This window comes from Mustela nigripes, chromosome 4, assembly GCF_022355385.1.
Source record: "Mustela nigripes isolate SB6536 chromosome 4, MUSNIG.SB6536, whole genome shotgun sequence".
Taxonomy (NCBI): domain Eukaryota; kingdom Metazoa; phylum Chordata; class Mammalia; order Carnivora; family Mustelidae; genus Mustela; species Mustela nigripes.
Window position 1 is genome coordinate 94,705,262 of NC_081560.1, and position 6,075 is coordinate 94,711,336.

The following is a 6,075-nucleotide window of genomic DNA, read 5'->3' on the forward strand; positions in this document are numbered from 1 at the left end:
CCCCCTTCCTTTCCTCCCTCCCCCCTTCCTTTCCTCCCTCCTCCCTTCCTGCCTCCCTTCATTTTCCTACTGGACCGTAACGTACCTCTGTGACGTACATTTAAAAGTTACGAATGAATAAGCTGTGCGTGTAAAATGCCTCTGGAATGAGTCGCCTGTCTGAAGAGTGTCTAAAAATCCTTTAGCACGCAGTCTAGCACACGTTTGCAAAGCCGGAAGGGCTCCTCTCATTGTGTACTAGAAAGCAAAGCCGGAAGAATTCACGTTGCATCTAACGAGCAGACAGGTTACGACGTACTGCACAGCCAGAGCACGGAACGGGATATTTTCGCAGTCTGCTTGCTGAGCTGTGGAGACAACTGTCCCTGACCAAGCCACCTTTAGGGACCCAGTGTGAAGGTGGGAAAGTGCCCCTAGTTTCTCCTTTGACAACTGAGGAAATCAAGGAAAATCTTGCTTTAAGAGACAGTGAGCCTAATCTGTGCCTTCAGAGATGGGCTCCAGCCTTCCGTGTTGTAAGATCGGAAAGTCAGGGCACCTGGGGTGGGGTGGGGGGGCTCAGTCAGTTCAGCTTCCAACTCTTGGTTTTGGCTCAGGTCACGATCTCAGGTTCCTGGGGTCGAGTCCCGCATCGGGCTTCACGCTCAGCGCCCCGTCTGCTTGAAGATTATCTCTCTCTCCTCTCTCTCTGCCCCTCCCGGCTCTCTCTCTAAAAAGTCAAACAAAAATCTTAAAAAAAATAATAAAACCTCTAAAAGAAAATCAGAAAACCACCCTGGAAACTCAGGTTGGGGGTTAATCTGCTGTTCCCCCAGGATAGCTCGTGGGGTTGACTCCACCAACCCTCCGTGACTGCGAGCCAGTCCCTGCCTGTCCCTTGATGTCTGCTTCCATCCTTGGCCATGGGAGTGACCTGGGGTGTGGGAGTCCTGAGTTCCAAGGGCTTACCCGGAGTGACTGGGGTGAGCTGGGCAATGTCCAGGTCACGTTACTGTCTTCCCCTCTCTGGAGAGCGGGTGTAGAGCTGGGGCTCCCCTGACCTCTCGTGTACTGAGCCGCACATGGCCCCCCTCTCTGAGCGGCGGGACACACTGAAGTGACAGGGGCACCTGGGCAGTCTGGAGCTGGCTGGAGGGGAGGCTTCCCCCGGCTTCCGTGGAGGGGTACTAGCTGGCTCCCTGCTCCTCCATCAGGGACGGCCACATTGCACTGTCATTGTTTAGGTCCCCCCTCAAAGGGGCCCAACACCCCTTCATAATCAGTGTTCAACAGAGCTCGTGGGCTTTCCCAAGTGGCAGCACGCAATCCCTGGGGTTCAGCTGTAGGACGCAAAGTGAATTCAGTTACTGCTACTCCCTAGATCACCCCACGTGGATGGCGTGCTCAGTGACCACCGTCTGTCTAAGACCTGTTTATTGTTCTGCACCCAGGGAGGGCGTTGTCCTGGGGGAAGTCCAGTCCCCTGAGGACTTGGGTAAGTTCCCTTCCAGCAGCACCAGCAGCCTGACAGGTGAGCTCAGAGCAGATTAGGAAACAGTCAACAGCGGCTCTCCACGGGAGGTCCTCAACTACCAACAGTAGCCACACTTAAAAATGTGTTAAAAATGCAAATCCTCAATGGGGCGCCTGGGTGGTTTAGTGGGCTAAAGCCTCTGCCTTAGGCTCCAGTCATGATCCCCACATCCGATCTCTGCTCAGCGGGAAGCCTGCTTCCTCCTGGCTCTCTCTGCCTAATTGTGATCTCTGTTTGTCAAATAAATAAATAAAATCTTAAAAAAAATGCAAATCCTCAGGCCTTGGACTTCCTGAATTAAAAAAGTCTGCATGTGAGACCCACAGTCTACATCTAACAGCCCCATGGCCACTGGGACACTCACTCAAGGGTCAGAACAACGTGTCTCTGACGTCCCTAACCAAGGAAGATCCAGCTGGTTCCCTGCTCAGGAAGAGACCCTTGTCTCTCCCTGCAGATGCCACAGAACAGCCCTCCCTAAATATCTCCTCTGTGAGCCCGGAGTCACAGGAGACCCCTTCCCAATCCTGTCTGTCCCAGTCCCTGGGCTGCACAGACAGCCCTTTGCTTTTGAAGGCAGAAGACAGGTTCCTCTCTTCCAGTCCCAGTGGGCAGGATTGGGGCCACCCAAGCAATCAGACCACAGCCCTGCCAGCTGGTGGCTGTTCTGGTGTCTTTTGTTTGGCATACAGTGCCATGAAATTTAGAAGATAGATGCTTCCATGACTTTTTTTTTTTTTTTTTTTTTACCATTTTCTATTTCTTTCTTTCTCTCATTTTTAGGATTTTATTTATTCATTTGAGACACAGAGAGAGCATGAGTAGGGGGGAAAGGCAGAGGGAGAAGGAGAACACCCCGCTGAGCAGGGAGCCCCATTCCGGGCTTGATCCCAGGACCTTGAGATCCTAACCTGAGCTGCAGCAGACGCTTCACCGGCTGAGTCCCCCAGGTGCCCCTGCTTTGTTTCAGCAGACTGCCAGCCTAGCTAGCTTCACTCTGTAGGTCCCGACCCATCTTCTGTGAGCTCTGCATCCAATGTTAATTCAACTTCCAGAGCCTTTGCTGGGCTATTCTGGTCTGCCTCATATCCGTGCCCCCAGGGACTAATCAGGGTACTGGGTAGTGTCTGCTTCATGGGTTAGTTCTTAAAGTCTCTGCTATGAGGGTTCTGTTCATTCCCTGCATGCACAGCCCAGCGGGACCCCCGGATTTCTCACACAGAGCCAAAGGATCTTCTCTGGCCCCATCTGCTCTGGGATGTTGCCCACAAAGCAGTTCCCAGCTCACCGGTTCTTGGTGTGCCCTCCCTGCCCCCCCCACCGGCCCCACCAGGAAGAAGGAAGCTGGGCTGTGGTGTGTCCCGAGCAAGTACACACTTTTTGCAGCAGACAACCAAGCCTTGGGGGTGTTGCCACGCCCACTAACCTTCGGGAACCCCAAAGTGGGGTGTGGAGAGGGAGCCGAACATCTCTTTGCATGTTCTCTGGCGAGAGGCCCCCCTTTTTGGAGTTCTGCCGGTCTGTGTTTGCCCACACTTCCAGGATTTGGGCTTCCCTAAACTCTTAGTCAGGCAACATGGAAGGAAGCACCCTGCACCCCAGCAAAAAAGAAACTCACCACCATACGTTGTTGTTGGCGTGTGAGGTCTCTACCCATCCATCTGTTCTTATTTACTTTTCAGAGTTCTCCAAGAGCTGGTGTTTTTAGTCTGTCCCAAGATTTTAGTTGCAATCAGTGGAAGAGAGGATGAATGTGCTTAATCCATCCTAATTAGAGCCAGAACCCTAAGTCCTGCCTGGAGGCTGAAGGCTTCCAGAGTACGGGTGAGGGTAGCAGAGACCACAGCCGGGCCCTGGGGCAGCGAACCCAAGGAGTAACCCAGCGGGGCCCACCCTGCTGAGAGCAGAGGCGGTCCCTGCACTCCTGGAAGGAGCGTGGCAGCGAGGGACAGAGGGGCCCGGGCCAGAACGTGAGGACACAGCCCCCAAGGGGCAACAGAGGTCGTGGGGTGGGCACCAGAAGTCCCGTGGGGATGCAGGCACCATGGCAGAGTGTGATAGAGTCGCAGGGGTGCTGAGGCCTGCGGGCAGTCCTCATCGGGAATGCGGTGGGGGAAGAGAGCGCTGCGGAGCCCGGGTCCGGGAGGTACCGAGGCTCGAGGCGGGGCCGGGATCGCCCAGAGAGCAGGTGCACCCGCACAGGTGGAGCGCAGCGAGCAGGTGCACCCGCACAGGCGGAGCGCAGGGAGCCGGCGCGGGGCACCCGGACGTCCAGGACCGGCGAGACGAGCGGGACGGGCTGGGAAGGACGGCCAGGGCGGCGCGAGGAGAGGAGAAGGAGCGCGGGGCCGCTAGGCAGGGCCTGGCTCCGTGTGGCCTTAGATCCGGAAGAGCGCGGGCTTGCGGGGGACTGTGGTTGGAGTGTGAGGACCCGGCCCGACCGCGGGGGGTCTGGCACCGAGGCGGGCGGAGCTGAGAGGCTGTGGGAAACCTTTGCAAGGGTCTGAACCCCCTCAAACAAAGTCCTGCGCCGTGGCTGAGGCCTTCGTGGTGGCGGCAGCTACGCTCGCTCGGCCAGTGCGCGCGTGTGCGCGCTCATGTACGTGTGCGCGCTCCCGGTACGACCTCTTCGCGGGCGGCGGGACCGGAAGGCGCGGGGGGCACGCGGGAGTCCGAACAGAGCCGGGGGCCGGGGAGGGGGAGCTGCGCGCGAGCTGCCCTCTGGCTGCCCCACCCTCCCGGGCCAGCGCCGAGCCTCAGAGTGCGCACTGGGAAATGACACCCGTCGCCAGCCCGTTACCGCCCTCACCCGGACACCTCGAGGACGGCGATCCTGAGTCCGCCGCTACCCTGGGGTTTGGATTTTGCTCCCGAGTGAGAGTTAGACTCTCTGGCCTCGGTGTAAACGGAACTTAGCTTTCCTGGTTTCACCCGGAGAAATGCAGCTGCTGGCAACGGGCAGGTGCCAGGGGCTGATGGAGGTGGGTACCTCCCCGCCCCGAGGACACCGAGAAGAGCTCTACTCACTGCCCGGAGAGTCCGCAGCAGGTCTGTGGATATTTCTTCTCAATATCTTCTCGATTTCGGAGTTCTGGTTAATTTTCTTAGCTCAGTGGGCACCAGATTACACTAGAAGGTGAAAACCATGTTTTCCTATGAACTTCTTTTGAACCAGCATCCTTCAGAGACAAGTTGGAAAGATGGTTTTCTATCACAACAAGAAGAGAAACTACTTCAGATTCATGAGAAATAATTGAAATTAGCAAGATAGCATTTTAGGACCAGAGAAAAGTAAATCACCGGCAAGTTGTTTTGTTTTCTTTTTTAAAGAGACAATTGGGTGACTGAAGTTCTTTAAACGATGGAACTTTTAATCTCCAATCGTCTGTAATTTTAATAAAACTTTTTAATGGAGACAAAGAGGCGATTTTGCCTGAATATCCGGAATAATTTACATTCTAACTCAACCTGCATTACCATAACCTTTCAAAGGGTCCAGCAGAGTGTGTGTCTGATAATCTCCCACATTCAATTTCAGGCATGTTTATTTGAGGCTGTGGTTGGCTCTTTGGGGGGGGACCGCTGGCCCCCGCTAGAGGAAACCACGCTGGAAAGGGTTCATTCAAGCAGCGCTGGCCTGGGCAAGAGGTGGGGCTGGTTTTCAGCCCTCGGAGTGCCTTGTTCTTCTTGCCCTGCTGTTTTGGATTCAGTCCCCTTCCCTGCTGTATGTGTGCCGCGTTCCCAATCCACCTCTCCAGGAAAGCAAACCTCAGTGCACAGGAGCACGGGGTGGGGTGAAGGTAGGACAAGGGTGGCAAAGAGCAGGCAGTGGGGCAAGTCTAACAACCAGAAGGCCAAGCATCATTTCCAGAAGCCAGTAGGAGACACGTCACAACAAAGGGCCGGTAGCTACTGCGTTGGGGTCTGCAGTGGCCGTGTGTCCTGTGCACATCATTCTGCACAGGGCGTCTGAGAGGGGACCAGGCAGTTTCCTTGTCAGGATGCTGTTACACTGAGAGCTTTCTGGCAATTCTGTGGCTTCCTGTGTGTCCTCCAGAGTCAAAGAATCTCCCCAATCCAGGTCATGGGCAAGCATGGGCCGTGAAGGGCTCGGCCAGCCTCACCAGCAGGTACACAGGTGAATTCAGCCCTCAGCCCCCAATTGCACCTGCTTTTGTAAACCCTCCATAGGAGCTTCCTGCCGTGGGCCGGACAGCTTAGCAACACACTCCTTCTGTGTCACAGTGGGGGAGGCTGGGAGTCCGAGATCAAGGTGTGGGCAGGTCAGGTTCTTCCCGGCTTGTACATGGCTGCCTTCTCGCTGTGTCCACACTCACTTTCCTCCGGGCACACATGGAAAGAGACCCTCCTGGGTGTCCCTGCCTCTCCTGAGGACATCAGTTTCAGTCACAGGGCAGGGGGTGGGGGTTAGGGCTTCAACATGGGAATTTTGAGGGCACGATTCAGTCCAAGACTCCCTCTTTTCTTCCTCCACTTTCCTTATGATGTGGCTTTCTTTCTTTCTTTCTTTCTTTCTTTCTTTCTTTCTTTCTTTCTTTCTT